At 50.1% G+C, this 14496-nt stretch overlaps 1 protein-coding gene across 2 annotated transcripts in view; it reads right to left on the reverse strand.

The window, feature by feature from the left end:
- The window catches only part of BCAR3 (BCAR3 adaptor protein, NSP family member), a 103691-nt gene that overhangs the window by 64911 nt on the left and 24284 nt on the right, over window positions 1–14496 (reverse strand). For both annotated transcript variants that reach the window (XM_028512956.2, XM_028512958.2), the window contains one exon: window positions 8938–8977. The gene's annotated coding sequence lies outside the window, so the exon portion shown is untranslated. The remainder of the gene's footprint in view (window positions 1–8937; window positions 8978–14496) is intronic.

Consider the following 14496-nt stretch of genomic DNA (forward strand, 5'->3'; position numbering starts at 1 on the left):
CTACAGTTAGGTGACGGGCATGTTTGCTGTCATGAAATAAAATTACTGAAGAATTTTTGGGAAACTTTTAGATATATAAGTGTTACTTGCTTTGGGAAACCTTAAGATCTTTGGAAGCAGCTCATGTCCTCTTCTCTCAGTTCAAATGCCCTTCGCATCTGGCTGTGTGGTCACCAGTCAGCCCTCAGTTAGTAAACAGGGGTGGGGCAAGAGCAGACTTACAGTTGGAAGTAGAGGAAACACAGTTCACTCTTGCATTACCATTTATGAATTACTGTATCATTTTCCACACAGACAGTGTCAACCTACTTTTGCCCCACTCTGTATTCATGGAGAGGACGAGAGAAGGCCGCTGCACTCAGCACTCACATTCTAATGAGAAGTTAGGGCTTCAGTAAGTGAACAAACAAACTGGGACAAGGGCTGCGTGGGTAACCCACAGGGAAACGAGACGAGGCAGGCTGCTTCTCACAGGGCTCAGGAAGATCTTCCTGCAGCTGCGAAATCTGAGTCAGGACGGGCCAGCTGCACAGAGAAGCGGGGCGACATCTCCTAACTAGTATTTACCGAGCACCAGCCGGCACGGCAGGCGCTGCTCTAAGGACGCCGTGTGTGCGCACACGCCCGATTGCTGCCTTCTCCCGTCTACCGTGGAGGAAACTGAGGTCCAGGGAATTCCAGACACTTGCTCAGAGTCGCACAACCGAGAAATGGTTAAGACGGGACTTTGCTTCTTACTAGTTTCCTGGGGATGCCGTAATAAATTACCACAAGCTTGGTGGTTTTAAAATAGAAACTTATTCTCTCATAGTTCTAAAATTAGGAGTCCCAAACCATGGTGTCGGCAGGGCTCTGCCCGAGGGCTCTGAGGGGGATCCTCCTTGGCTCCCCAGCTTGTGGGGGGCCACCCTCGGGGTTCGCTGGCCTGTGCACGCACCAACCCCAGTCTCCGCCTCTGTGGTCACTCGGCACTGCCCTGTGTATCCGTGCCAACGTCTCAATTCCTCTCTTCTCACAAGGACACCCACCCTGGATTAGGGTGGGCCCTAATCCAGTATGACCTCATCTTAACTCGATCGTATCTGCGAAGACCTAACTTCCATACAAGGTCACATGCAAAAGCACTGGGAGATCAGGACGACTTCACGTATCCTTTTTTGGGAGACATAATTCAAGCCCCAACAGCATCTTAGCACCCACTTCAAACCACTCAGCTGTTCTACCTCAAAAGAACCTTCCATGGCCAAGACCAGGGTGGCAGAAAAGCCGACACAGAGGAGCATAGAGACTAAGGGGGAGGGTGGGACATGAGGTCAGAGGTCGACAGACTCTGAAGTCCAATTATAGAGCTGAGTCTAGTCAGAAGCCATAGCTTCAGTTCTTGCTGGCATGTTAGTTTTCTAGTCTCTTCACCATGTTGCATACTGTTTGGGACCTCAAGAGAGTCCTCCTCTTCCTATAGCCAAGGACAAAGGCTGCAGCACAGAATACGAATGTGAATCTGGCCTCGTTCCATCCACAGGCTAGAAGCAGGCTCCTTCGAGCACCTCCAGAGGGCAGCTCAGGGTTTGACCTTGATTCAAACTGTCCATTTCCAGAGGCCCTGGGAGAATTCCCATCTGACTCGGGACACAGAAAACACTCTCTCAGGCTGCAGAGGCAGAGCAGTATCTGACCCGAGGAGTCAGCCAGGCAGGCCCTAGGTAAGAACCGTCAGGATTCAGGCACCTGTTCAACCAGCGGAGCCGAAGATGCCGACTGCGGTGGGCCCAGAGGAGGAGGCAGCTCCACGCAGACAGGCCCACTGTGCGAGATGCTGAGATGCGTCCAAACACAGCCGTGCCCCACAGCATCGTCTCTCATCGTGCCAGGTCACGGAGCTCGCACGAGGACTCACCGCTGCATCATCGGGCAGGGTGAGAGTGCTGTCGATGACGCAAGGCTGCGTCACGGAAGCGGGGACATGAAAACATGGAATCCCTATTCCATGCCCGCGACACACTACTGGGAGGCAAAACAGGGACAGTGCATGTGTGTCCTGCCTAGGGCAGGATCAGCAAACCCTCCCTGCAAAGGGCCAGAGAGTGAATATTTCAGGCTTTGCCATCCGTTCTGCTGTAACCACTCAAGTCTACCATTGTAGGGGCCACATGCAACTGAATGGATGCGGCTGTGTTCCGTCAAACTTTATACTCCCACTGAAATTTGAATTTTATAGTTTTCACAACCTTCTTTTGATTTTTTAAAAAGCATTTAAAAATATAAGTCAGTTTTTAGCTTGAGAGCCATACAGCAGCAGGCGGCAGGCCAGCTTTGGTCGTGGGCCGTAGTTTGCTGAATCCCCCTCCCCCACCCCCAGTCTAATGATAAACCCAAATGCTCGTGAATGAACTCAGTGACATTGTGGGGATACGGCCTCCAACTGAAAGCTGTCCTCCCTGGAACAGTTCACTGGCTTCTGGACAGAAGCCAGGCACTCATGTGAACTCTGGAATTGACCCTGGCTTCCTCTCCCTCACCTCCTGCATTTAGGTCCCAACAGGAACTGTCAGCTCACCTAATAAATTGGCTCTTAATTCTGTCTCTAAAAGGCCTCCAGCACCGGCCCTGGCTCTCTGTTCCCGCTGCCGCTGCCTCTCCCTTTGGTTAAGCTCTCCATGCGCCTTCCTGCTGCCCACCTGACTTCACTGGGAACTACTACCACGTGGTGTGTGCTCCGGGCTCCACTGGAAGAACCAGCGCAGTAAAGGATCCACAAGCTCAGCACTTTCTCTGTCTGATCAGCAGTCTGACGTGGCCCATCTGAAAATCAAAAATTTGGCAACACCTAAGAGCTAAAATATAAGGCTTTAGCTTGCTTTTAAAAAGTCAGTCTCACTGAGGTATAATTTGCAAACAGCAGGAGTTACCCTTTTAAGCACAGTCCTGTGAGCTTTTGAAATCACTACAACCAAGTTACTTCTATTACACCCCAAAGCTCCCCCTCCCCTTCGCAGCCACCTCTCCCTTTACCTGTTTTTACCCACTTGTCTGTTTTCTGTTGCTGTGAGTGTTATATGCATCCAATAGTCCATCCCTTTTTGTGGCTGCATGGCATGCATGGGTGTGCTGCTCTCAACCCACTCGCCAGCTGAGGGGCACTCGAGTTGTTTCCAGTTTTTGTCAGTTATAAACAATGTGACTATAAACACTCATGTATGGATTTTTAAATGGGCGCGTGTTTTCATGACAAGGTTTTATTTCTTGTAAGTGGCCACCCCGTCACAGGCCCGTAAGACCAGATCCCACTGAATGAGGGACTCGCTCAGTGAACATCCTCCGTCCCTGTTCTCGTCTTCCCGCCCTGCCTCAGCAGCTTTTAATAACCGTGGTGACACGAAACTGCCCAAGAGCATTTGCAGGGAATGTTCCGGGGTGGAGGGGGAGAAGCTGAAGCGCGGTCCCCCGCAGGCGAGCCCCTGAGCGAGCCGGGCTGTCGCACATTTGCCGCCCGCAGGGCTGGATCGGGTCCCACAGGGGACGGTGCTGGCTCTGTGGGTGTGCACACGCAGGCGAAAACCTGCAGAGCCAGCCAATCGGGCCTTTATTTGGTTCATATAACTTGTTAAAATCTCACGGAATGTACAGCCTGCCATTGTTTTCGTAAGTCCCTTTCGTGGCTTTCTTAGCTGGCTAATTCAGAGCAGGCCAGCCTGCTGGAAGAAAAGACTTTCCTCAAAGACAGCTATTTAACCATGACCGTGGCTGCGGCCATCTTGAGCACAAAGGGGGAGCTGAAGTCATGCTGCAACCCCCACCCCCCCAGGTCTCCCACAACCAGGGCACTTATTCTTGGCGCTGGAATTCGCATAATTACTCCTCTTTTAATCTGCTGGTGACCTAATGCAGCTCCAGCCAACGGCAGGAAAGGCCTTGCTGAGATCTGAGCCTTAGGCAGTCTGTCATGTCTATAAGAGCCTCTTGGAAAGAATATTTGCGAAGTGTTAACCCCATAAAGCACTCACTTCTGAGCAGCTCTAGGCTCCTGAGCTGCTCATGCTCCCTCTGCAGGATGGGGACATCAAAGGGTGCTGGGCCCCCTCGGGATCGTGATTCTAGTCCTGTCCCTTCTCCGGACCTGAAAAGGAGCTCAGAAACGGCAGGTCATTTTATAAAGGCACACAAGTGGTTCTCGCAAGAATCCACCAGGGCGGACTACAATAGGAGGGATATTTGTTCCCCAGGAAGCCAGCCAGGAACAAAAGCCTCGTTCTGTCTCCCACCTCCCGCCTGCAGCTCCCGGAGAGCGGCCTCGTCCACAGCCCCGGTGGACATGGGCTGGCCTGCCTTTGGGCTGACGACGTGAAAGAACTGCCAATCCAGTCTCCCCTTCTGCTTCAGCTACATTTTCCCATCTATCTTTCTTAAGGACAACTTACTTCACAACGAAAAATCTATAATAAACATTTCTTCTAAAAGAATAATCACCCAGCTCTGCCCTAGTTAATCACCTCCTCCCCCAAAATATATACTTTTAAACCACACCCAGAAAAGAGACTCTTTATTAAAACAACTAAGTCCTGTGTATGAAGAAGCTAGAAGGGAATTAGAACGTTCGGGCTAAAAGGAAGACAGGTATAAAGGGGAAAGAGACAGGAAATAACAAATTTATAAAATTTAGTGTGGGGCGCAGTGGGAGGGAAATTCCTGAAGCTTAAAGGAGCAGCCCAGGAAGGTGACAGGAGGAAAAGAGGAAACAGCTTCCAGAGGCTCCAGAAGGGCCACACAGCAAAAGCAGGGCGACCACACCAGCAATTGTGGGGGGCGGGGCCATTGCCAGCCTTCTGAGGTAATGTGATGGGTGGGCAATTACCTGTCGGGTCCTTGGTCTTAATGTCTGAGACTCAACATGAAATGCCATTCTCGTTCCCCTCAATGTGGCAATTTTATGACTGGGAGTGACAGAGTAATAAAAATCCCCTTCCCATTTGCCCAAAACCTTCCTGTCCAGCCTATCACAGGCAGAGAGGAGCCTAAATATGTTAAACTAGTAGGGACATTGGCCCACCCCTGGCTTCTGCTTGTGGAAAAGATGGAACCTACAGAGACAAGGTGGTCAGTCTGAGGTCAGGTCGCTCCCCTACTGGGGATTCTTGAGGGAGGGGGGGTGGGGGGGGGTTAACCTGGAGTCTCCTACTGGAGACTATTGCCATTTATTCACATTTTAGTACAATCATTTAATCAAAGTTTCATGGGGCTAAAAACGTGCCAAAAACCAAATGGGGGGCACTGAGCAGGGAAAGCAGCCCAGGAGGTAAACTCCACCACACACTTTTGCCTAGAGCTATTTCCTCCATTTAAAAAAAAAAAAAGGCTGGTTTTATCTAGGGTAAGGTATGCTAGGTACGCAGAGGAAAATTCCAGGGCTGCACACCAGTAACTTGAGTCAGGAACAACGAAGGAGCAGGAAGGCTGAGCCGCTGCGGCCTTTCTGCGCTCTAGCCGGGAGGGAAGGAGTGGTTTCTTTCAGACGCAGCCAAAGAGAATCTGTTACATTAGGTTACAGAGAGGGACCTCCCGATTGTACAAAACAGTGACAATCAGACATTCAAGATGATCCTGTTTTCAGTTGCTGTGAGGGGAAAAATGTGGGGAGAGGAGAGGGCTAGGAAAACAAGAAAAAAGTAGACAAGGGGGAAAAGGAAAACAAAACTCCCCTGGCCAGTGGCAGGAATTAAAGAGAAACGGTGGAGAAGGAGATCCCCACATCACAGACTACGTGGACCTGCCCTATTTTCTTATCACAGCCAATCACAGAATTTCTCAGGGAGGGTCTAAGGTGCTCTTGAGGCCCCAGCAGGGGGAAGCCCGTGCCCACCCCCACCCCTGCCTGCTGCCTGCCTGCCGAGGTGAAAGAACCAGCAAACAGCCCCAGGGCTGCCCAGCCGGCACAGTCCCCTCCATTCCACGCACAGAGGAGCTACCGGTAGCCTAGCAACCGAGGACGGGTCCTTTCACGCTACATTATGTGCTGTAACACAAAGTGCGCGGAGTGCCAGGAGAACACAGAGTACAGACTGGACAGGACAGAATCTTGGATTCATTTTCTGCCTTGCGATCTCCTGCCATGACCTGCAGCCCCTTACCCGACTGGTTATGCTTCAGTGTCAAAGCCTCCTCTCCCCTAGACCCAAGCGGGTGAGGTGGTCCCCGACTGCTCTCAAAGAGATTTCTCTCTTTGTCTGGGCACTGATAAAGCCAGGTGACGATGGGTAGCAAGTCTCCAGGGGAAAGAAGAGAGGCACCTGAAGACACATGGAGAGAAACCTGGGGCAGAGCTCCCAACAGGATGAGAACGGTGGGAGGCTGGCCAGCCACACCCGGGCGCTTCCACTGTAGGGAAGGGACTCAGCGACCACCCATCCTTCTGAGGTCGCCATGAGTCCCTAAAAATTTGGTCTCTTGACTTTTGTTCATTAGGCTGAGGAATCTGACTCTGCCAGGGGGTCCTACATGATGTAACATATTTTACATTGAATCTCTACTTCTTTCCAGCCCAAGAGGCAATGAGTGCACAAAGGGATTGTAGGGAGGAAACAGATCAAAGACAGGAAGGCCAAACTGAACCCCACCTCATCCATGACTCCCTCGCCTCGCTCGACCACCGTCAGCCCCTGCAGTCACCAGGCTCCAGCGAGCACAGATTTGCAAGGCTGCTGCGGCACGGACTCCCGTTGGCCAGGTTGGAGAGGGCAACTGAGTCTGAGAAATGATCGGCCTGTGTGCTGGCCCAGGAAGGTGGACAGAGAGAGCCGCTCAGACTTTGAGGTCAAAGGCCTCACATAACCCCAACAAATCCCCAAGCCATCCCTCAAAACCAAGGGCAAACTTAAAAGGAAAGAAACCTCTAATGGATCCAGGAGGGATGGAGAGACTTCATTTATCCAGCCTGATTCAGACCAAGGAGTAGAGGTCAACCTTCAGAACACCTCAGCAAACCCTTTCCAGGGAGTGCCTGGGTCCCAGGGGGTACCTGGGACCACCAAGAGCCATTCCGTCACATCCCACTGCTGGGGGGAAGGAGAGCCCCATGAGATAGAGGCCAAGGGCACACCCCAGAGCCCCGTGGTCAACACGCCTCGGGTCACACAGACCGACAGCCAGGAGTGAGAGGCAAGAGCTTAGATAGCCCTGAAGCGGGTCGCTCCAGAAGTCCATGTTTAGCTTTAGAATTCATCACTGGATCATCTTAAAAGGTTCAGACTTTTGTAAAGGAAAAAGCTGAGTTATTGAAATCAGGGGGGCTGTGCTTGCTGAGCACAGCAAGGGCGTCTGCCGTGGGAGACAGCCAATTTCTGCAGCACGGCAGGGGGATCTCGCAGGGCTGCTGTGACTTGCACACCGCGTAACCCCAGAGCACATTTCCCACGCTGTGGTCCAGTCACACCGCAGTCCGTGGGAAGAGTGTCCCCTAATGCCTTGCGGTGTTCAACCTGCCCAACAGCACACTCGAGGCTTCCAGGAGGACGCAGACGCAGCGTTTACAAAGCTCTGCCCTGGTTCTAACGTGGTGGTCCCGCCGGTTTAGGGTTACGCACGGGCTATGCAGAGACTGTAGCTCAGGCACAGCCTGGGCACGAGAGAGAGAAAAAATATTCCCTTGCTCCATCCTCACGAACTTTACGGTGGCTGCCTGGAGCGACCAAGTGGTCCTAGTAGAGTGCCCTCCTGCACCTTCGTCCTCTGGTCTGGCGGGAAGACATGCCACACCCTGGGGCCCGCCAGCAGGCACCCGAACAGCAACCGGCCCAGACACTCCGAGAATGGGAGGCTGCCCTTGGAACAACGATGCCACCGGTGGCTCCTCAGGGGCAAGCGCCTGAAGCCCTGACTCATGCTGTGGTTCCGAAAACTCACTGCCATTCTTTGTGCACCCTGTGCTAGGCTTCCAAACCTCCCTTAAATGTTCCTATATTCGCTTAACGTGGATGAAACGGGTTTCCGTGACTTATAACCAAGCAATTCCTGACAGCTGCTAATTTCTTTTACAAAATTGTCCATCTTCTTATTATAATTTTAAAGATAACTTTAATTTTATAAGAAAAAATATGTGATATTGTAAATGAAGAAACTAGGTGTGAGAAATCAGAATTCTCTTTACAGTTTTCAAACATAAAACAAAGCAAACACACATGCCCAAAACACGATGTGGGGTGCAGAGGGAAGACGTGAGAAGCATCCCCTCTTTTTGCTCAGGAGGAGAACAGGACCGGAGCACTGGCCAGGCGGACGCACTGAGCACCAGCCCCACCGCACAGCGAGGTGTCACCACGGCCCAGGGTCCGCAGCAGCCCCTCAGCAAGGGGCTGGCTATTGAGAAGAGAACTCAGAAACCTCAGGTGCCTTCAGTTCCACACTAAAGATAAGCAGAGGTCCACAGTTCCTCCCCTACCGTTCAAAAATCCAAAAACCTCTGAAAATTGGAATTTTTGAAATAACTCATTTGGCTGCCAAAGAAACTTGACCTCGTTTGGTGGCAAAACATGACCTAACAGCATAAAATCACTTGTCTGTTTGTCTCATTTCGGGTGAACATTCTTACATTTCACTGCTGAAATAGTGAGTTTGATTATGGGGTGCTGAACCCAAATCCCGTTGGGAATGTTTTCTATACACATGCATGTACCATATTATATTTCCTTAAAAGTTCTGAATTTTAAAGCACATCTGGCCCTAGGAGTTTCAGATAGGGGGAAAGGCTGTCCACCTTCATTGGGATGAGGTTAAGGCTCTCTCAAAGTTTACTAAAGGCTGAGAACAGTCAAATCGCCTCCTCGTTGTTTCAGTGGGACCAGCCTCCTATGCAAGCCAGACTACAGCATCACCCGGCAACACTGCGTTAAACACAGGAACCCATTACACAGGTTCCTGATGACACGTGAAATGCTGGTTTCCTACCTTCACATATTCCAGAGTGGGGTCCAGAAGATGCTGATCCCTGAAAAGAGAAAGTACAAATATGAGAACTGGGAGCAATGCACGCTTGTGCCAAGTAAAATGTATCCAACGTTATTTCACCCAAATTCAAATTAAGCTGGGTCCACCTCCCAGACAACACTCAGGAAGTTTGGACGGACTGAGATCCCTTTCATGGGGTGTGCTGGGCGGGGAGGGGGTAGGGCACCCCGTGACGTCAGCCTGGGAGCTCTACATGCTTTACTGTCACACTCGGACTCCAAGTGTTAGACTATGTATACGTGGTCATTCCAGATCCACGCCAGCATAAAAATGAGCCTCAAAGTCTGAGCTGAGGAGGATGGAGGTGGGGGGGAGCAGGGCTGGGTGCCCAATGCGCAGCTGGGGGCCAGGCAGCTGTATCCCATCCGGTTTGACGGAAGTAAACGAAGGCTCAGGTGGGCAAAGCAGTGGCTGAAGTCACTCAGCACCCAGCAGAGTGAGAGACAGGAGTCTCATACCCAGGTCTGCTTCTAACCCACACCTTCCCTTTCTTATGGCTGACTCAACGGCCCGCCCGCTCCTGGTGTCAGCTGAGCAACTGACCCTGACTTCCTCTGGTGCCCAGTTATTGTTTCTCTTCCCACCTCACGCCGGCTCGTGTCCAGCACACTAAAACGCTAGGACTGACCAGACAATTACAAGTGAACAGCAGCGGTGGCGCTGAGAATGCTGACTTACTATAGAAAGCGGAAGAGGATCTGACTAAGGCGAAAGGAAAGGATGGCGAGACACGAGGGCTGATGTTCTCAGTGCTTGCACAGTGACAGCAAGGTGGCCCCCGACAGAGGGTGTGGAAAGGCAGCTGCCTTCAGAGACGCAGACTTCGAAAATAATCAACTCCTTCCTGCACAGCCGTGATCATGTCGAAAGGACACAAGGGCTCTGAAGCCGGTAAGACTAGTCTTCTGAAGGGGGAGTCAGCGTATCTACACAAAGAACTGGTCCACCTGAAGGCAGGGGACACCCGCCGCGGGCCTGGATGCCCCCTGAGCATGGGGAGACTGCAGCACTGCTCCCTTGCCCTGGAGCAGCAAAGCCACAGCTCAGAGGCACCACCAGCTTGTGGCGGAAGCAGATCCAACTCCCAAAGCTGTCCTCAGGCTGGTTTAACCTCCTGTGCGGGGCTGCACCCAGGGCACAGGTGCGGAGGCAGGCTGGCGACCCACAGGCTCCCCTCCGCACACGCCTCTTAGGGTCTGCAGTGAGTCCCTTTGCAGAACCAAAGGAGCTGAGAAGAGCTTCAGTTCACAGTCCCTGGGGGCCTTCCCACCGAACGGGAAATCAGTCTTTCAGGGTCTTACCACCAGGCACACACGTTGCGTCCTTTTATCAGGCTTTGTTTTTTGTTTTGTTTTTTTTAAATATCAGGCATATTTTTCCCAAAGCCACTGAGTCTGCCTGCTGCGCCTGGCTCTCCGGCCGCACTCTGGACGTTGTGTCCGCCTCATCAGGCTCTGTCTGGGCAACCACAGGCCAGTGACCAAAACTTTGTCAGCAGCACTCTGGCCGTGTTGCTCCCTTCAAGTTCTTAAGCGCTTGGTTTTCTCCCGAATTAACATTTCAGGCCTAAGGGCTGTGCAATCTCATGCTGATTATCCAGACCAGTGAGTGATTATCTGGCTCAATTTTGACCCAATTCATTATAATATAAAAAAGAATCACAGGTTATTATCATCACTGATCTCATCAGAAGTAGTTATGCTAAGTGTTGGAAAGTGTTAAGCCCATGGTGGAGGATACAAGTTGTCCCAAGTTCTAATTTTCACTTGAAAGCTGGAATTTTTCACTGGCAGCTAACACTGTCAAATATTTTTTTTTGAGTTTCATTTCACTCATTTTGGGGGAAAATATCTGCCAAATAGCAAGACCATATAGTCATAATTTGCAATTTTAATTCTCTTTTTTGAGGTGCTCACATGTCATTCTCTTAGTAAATTCCTGTTAGAATTTCACCCAGGACCTGCTCTTCTCCCCAGATTTAGCTGTAAACTCCCTTTCCTTTCACACCGGAAAGCTAGGATGTGCCTCTCTCCCTTTCTCTAGAGAGGCACCTGTAAACTCTACGTTCCCTCAGGGAAACCCCTCAAACTCTCTTGGGAGGGGGTGGGATAACCACTCGGACCAGGCTCTGCTCTGCTCACAGAAGGTGACCTCAAAGCTGGCCTGCACCCTACTCTCCCGCCCAGAGACCCTGGCACCCAGGAGCGGGGTGTTCTCCCGACGCCCCTGCATCCTTGCGTGAACTCTCATGTCCCCGTGTGATCTCTCGTCACACGCGCTGTCTTGGCAGAAGAGAAGGAAATCAAGGGCACTGGCTGGGGATAAACTGAAGTTCCCCTTTGCCCCTGCCCCCAAGTGAGCTCTGCTAAGGGAGCCCTGTTCACTGCATTACGAGAGCAGTGGGGAACCCACAAGTTCCGAAGCTCTAGTTCAGGACCCAAGGGTGCCCCAGTGGGTCCTCATATCCTCTCCTCATCCTTTTTAGAGATGCAAGGGAAGGACTAGAAGGAGCGTAAATGAAATTGAGTGTGTTACAAATCCAAAAGCTTTAAAAGTCATTGCCCTGAACCAAATGAAAATTATATTTAAACGCAGAAGTGTTGTGTCTCCTTTCCCAGCCAGGCACCCGATCCCACTAACCAGGAAGACAAGAGCTAGAAGACACAGCAGTTGGCCCCGTGGCCCCAGCCTCTAATTTGAAATAGAATATCCAATTATTCACTTCCGGCAAGATGGAGGAATAGGTGGACGCACCGTATCTCCTCGCACAACCAAGAACAGAACAACAATAATTTACAACAGTGATTTGCAGTCATAATATCAGAACTGTCAGAGGATTTATCTAAATGGAAGTTGGACAGCCAAGAAGTTGAAGTAGACCCGTACATCCAGACTGGTAGGGGACGACTAGCCGAGCGGGCGCGGGGCTGGCGCTGGTGGCAGGCGCGCGTAGGTCGGGGGAAATTTGGCGCAAAATCGGCGACAGCCATCTGGGGCGCGGGAGCGCAGCGGTGCAGCGGTGATCCCTGAGTGCGCAAGCAGCGGCTGGGGGAATCAGTGGGGCAGCGATTGTGGACCAGGGCAGAGCTCACGGCCCAGAAGCCCAGGGAAGTGTCTGACTCCAGGAGTACGGAACAGTCGCCATTGATCCCTCCTGTCCCCGCTCCCACCCCTGCCCCCACATCTAACGTCACAATCTAGCGACTGGGGCGCCCAGCCCCGGTGAACACCTAAGGCTCCGCCCCCCACCGTAACAAGAGCGACCAGACCGGAGAAAAAATAAATAAATAAATAAAATAATAGGAGAGATAGGGAAAGACAGAAGATATGTTTCCAGCAGAACAGATCAGTCCCCCAGGACTCATCCTTTTGAGCGACCAAGAAATAGCCAATCTATCAGATGCACAGTTCAAAACACTGGTGATCAGGAAGCTCACGGAACTGGTTGATTTTGGATGCAAATTACATGAAAAAATGCAGATTACCATAAAAGGGATGCAGGAAGATATACGGAGGAGAGCCAATAGTGAAAGGAAGGAATCTGAGTCTCAAAACAACACAGTGGACCAGAAGGAAGATAGAATCAACCAAGCAGGAAAGCATGATGAAATAAGAATTCAAAAAATCAAAGAAAAGCTTAAGACCATCGAGGACACCTTTAAACGTTCCAACATCCGAATTATAGGGGTACCAGAAGGGGAAGACCAACAAGTGGAAAAGTTATTTGAACAAATAATAAAGGAGAACTTCCCCAACCTGGCAAAGGGAAGAGTCTTCCAAGAAATCCAAGAAGCTCAGAGAGCCCCAAAGAAGTTGGACCCAAGAAGAAACACACCAAGGCACATCATAATTACTTTAGCCAAGGTAAAAACAAAGGAGAGAATCCTAGAAGCAGCAAGAGATAAGGGGACAGTCACCTACAAAGGAGTTCCCATCAGACTGTCAGCTGATTTTTCAAAAGAGACCTTACAGGCAAGAAGGGGCTGGAAAGAAATATTCCAAGTCATGAAAGACAAAGACCTACATCCCAGATTGCTCTATCCAGCAAAGCTCTCATTTAGAATGGAAGAGAAGATAAAGTGCTTTTCAGATAAGGTCAAATTAAAGGAGTTCATCATCACCAAGCCCTTACTTTATGAAATGCTAAAGGGACTTATCTAAGAAAAGAAGATAAAGAAAAGACATGTATAGTAAAAGGACAGCAAACTCACAATTATTAACAACCACACCTAAAGCAAAACCAAAAGAAACTAAGCAAACAACTAGAATAGGAACAGAACCACAGAAATGGAGGGCACATGGGGGGCTAGCAGTAGGGGTGGGAGGAGGAGAGAGGGGGAAAAGGTATAGAGAATAAGTAGCATAGAATGTAGGTTGAAAATAGATAGGGGGAGGGCAAGAATAGTATGGGAAAAGTAGAAGCTAAAGAACTCCTAAGTATGACATATGGACATGGACTAAAGGGGGGGGGGGATGTGGGTGGGAGAGGGGGTACAAGGTGGAGGGGAGTGAAGGGGGAAATGGGACAACTGTAATAACATAATCAATAAAATATATTAAAAAATTAAAAAAAAAAAGAAAAAAAAAAAAAAAAAAAAGAATATCCAATTATTCATACGAGACTGTGCAGCAAACACTCCTTGAACCACAGATTTATATTCTCCAACAGAGATCACTAGAAAACAAACACAAGGACTTGGCAACATAAATAAAAAGGGTTTAAAGGAACTTTTAAGGCGAGCCCCCACCCATGAGAGTCTGTGCTGTTGTGCGCATCTCTCTTCGCAGCAGGAGCCTGGCCGGCGCCCACGGCCACGGCCCGCAGGAGCGCGGCGGGTGAAACCCGACTCTCCGGTCCTTCAGTTTATTAAGTTCTAAATAACATCACTGTGTTTGCTCCAGTTAATCATTCTTCCCACTATCCCACTTTCTTAAGTTTGTACTGACGGATGGCTCATTGGGAGTCACGGAAATGATCTATTTATTATTTCAGTTTGTTTCTCATCTGTAACCAGGTTAATCATTTCCTCCCTCTTAAAAGGACCCTTGATCTTTAAGTGTTTGCTGTTTTGAGCTAAGAGCTTCTCCATCTTGAATACACAAGCACAAATTTCACTGACAGAGATCTTTTCTAAGTGGTTGGAATACAGACAGGGAAGGAAATATCCTATGTCTGTGTTAAAGAATGAATGTTTGCTTCTTTAAACGTTATGGAATAAAGTCATGGCTAACAGGTTGCCGAACAAATGCCCTTGTAGATATAATGTAAAAAGGAATCACCGGTCATAAAATATTATTTCATGGAATGGAGGAATGTGAGGAGCTGGATACACTATTTCAGATCACGCAGAATCAACGCCCCCCTCAAATCCATGCACACTAGGAATTCCCAGGGTTGGCACGTGTGGCCTGGTGTCTGCATGCCAGGTCACTGCACTGTGTACTATTCATATGTGGTCTCTGCCTCCACGAGGCAAGCTCCCAGAGTACTGATGTGTC

Source organism: Phyllostomus discolor, chromosome 5 (assembly GCF_004126475.2).
Source record: "Phyllostomus discolor isolate MPI-MPIP mPhyDis1 chromosome 5, mPhyDis1.pri.v3, whole genome shotgun sequence".
Taxonomy (NCBI): domain Eukaryota; kingdom Metazoa; phylum Chordata; class Mammalia; order Chiroptera; family Phyllostomidae; genus Phyllostomus; species Phyllostomus discolor.